This window comes from Megascapheus bottae, chromosome 3, assembly GCF_031878675.1.
Source record: "Megascapheus bottae isolate mThoBot1 chromosome 3, mThoBot2.hap1, whole genome shotgun sequence".
Lineage (NCBI taxonomy): Eukaryota > Metazoa > Chordata > Mammalia > Rodentia > Geomyidae > Megascapheus > Megascapheus bottae.
In genome coordinates this window covers 83,669,418-83,671,262 of record NC_143511.1, presented here as the reverse complement: position 1 = coordinate 83,671,262, position 1,845 = coordinate 83,669,418, and positions in this window count along the sequence as shown.

The window sequence follows — 1,845 nt, the reverse complement described above, 5'->3', positions numbered from 1 at the left end:
TGGGGAGACAGGGTGGGGGTGCTTCTCTGCTGGCAGCCCAGAAAGTCAGGCTGGGAGCTGGTTGGCTTTGCCAAGCACCCGGCAAGCCTTTAACTATTACATTAACATCTGCTCCACCATTCATAGATCGGATAGCATTTTACCCCTGAGATATTTGATTTTATTACCTTCCAGGGAGAGGGCCAAGCAAGTGTTCTTATTGATTTGTACATTAAATATATTAGTAATAAAACAACATCTCCGTAAGCCAATTGTAAAATCAATATTAATTGGTACCAAAATATCACAAGTAGTTGAATTACAATTAAGGGAGGAGCAAGACATGCCTCAGGGCATAGGGTAAGGACACCTCAGAAAGGTGAGGGGTTAGAAGACCAGATTTCGGAGATTAGCAGACCTGGGTTCCCTCTCTCTGAGCCTCAGTTTCCCTGTCTGCTAAATGGGGATAATCATTTCAATAATCAAAGTTTGGAGAAGATCAAATGGGTTTACGTGCATGCAGTGCCTAGCAGTAGAAGGCACCCAACAAATGCACTCTTCCTCCTTTGTCCTAGTCCTAGCAGTAGGCCAACTGTGAGTCCTTCCCACTATAGTAAGAAAGAGCACTACTAAAGAATGGCAGGAAGGACAAAGAGCTGAGCAGGGGTTCATCTGGGGGTGATCTGAGAGAATCTGGGGAGAGAAGTAACAATGGAGGAGTCTAGTTAAACACCTGCTAGCCATAATGGCAGGTCTCAGGGGAGCATGGCAAGAAGGTGCTAGGAAGACACAGCTCAGTCCTGCTGCTGGAGCCACATACCACAGAGTTTAGAACGCTCTAACTCCATTAGGGAGCTCCTCAGGTCCTGGACCATCATTCAAAGTCACAACAGCCACAGGGAGCCATCTCTCCAGCCCCACCCTGTGCTCCTACAGAGCTCACCCCAGCTGGGGGTATCCACCTGATCTTTCTTTCAGCTCCACCAGGCATTCCTCACCTTCTGTACAACCTTACCATAGGCCCAAACCAACAGAACTAACTGTGGTCTGAAACTTACAAAACACTGTGCCAAAACCTTTCCTCTTGTCCAATAGCTTGCCTCGGGAATTTTGTTACAGTAATGAAACACTGACTCACACAAAATAGGGGGAAAAAGTCGAAAGGCCATCTGCTCCACACCTTCTCTACTTCCTCTTCTAAAGGTGTGTACATGAAGTTGTAGCTGTCTTGGGGTGGGAAAACAGAGGAGAAAGCCCCACAGTCCCCAAAGGAGCATGCCTGTCCAGCTGAACACAGGGCTCCCTGGGGAGGTGGGCAAGGCCCTCTTCCTGCTTTCTCAGCTTCACAGAGTGGGTGGCTTCCCTCTGGAGTTGTCCCCAGGGGAAGCAGGGTAGACTGCACACTCCGAATTACCTGGTGCTTGAGCAGCAGACTAATCAATACAATATCAAGGGGCCCTTCTCTCCCAAAGGTCCATTGGAATGGAGGAGCCCCAGCTGTGGTGACAGTTCAGGCTGGCCAGCCACTGCAGATGCCTCTGGCCTGGTGTTCACTACACAGGAGGAAGCCAGGCCCTCTGCCCTTTCTGCATTTGCCCATGGATGAGAGGGCAGGGTACAGTGAAGGAGTGGAGAGGGAGTGTGTAAAGCAGAGCCAGGGGAGGTGTCTGCTGTCCATTTCTTAGCTGGGAGCAGGGCTGAATCAACAAGAGAAAGTAGAGTTTTGCTGAACTCCAGCCTCAAGGACCTCCAGTCATCCTTCTCCCCAGCCCAGCCAAGGATCGCCCCCCCCCAACTCCCCTCACCCCATTCCCCTGCCAGCAAGCAGCCTCCTGCCTGGGGCTAGTGATAGGAAAGCCCAGAGGG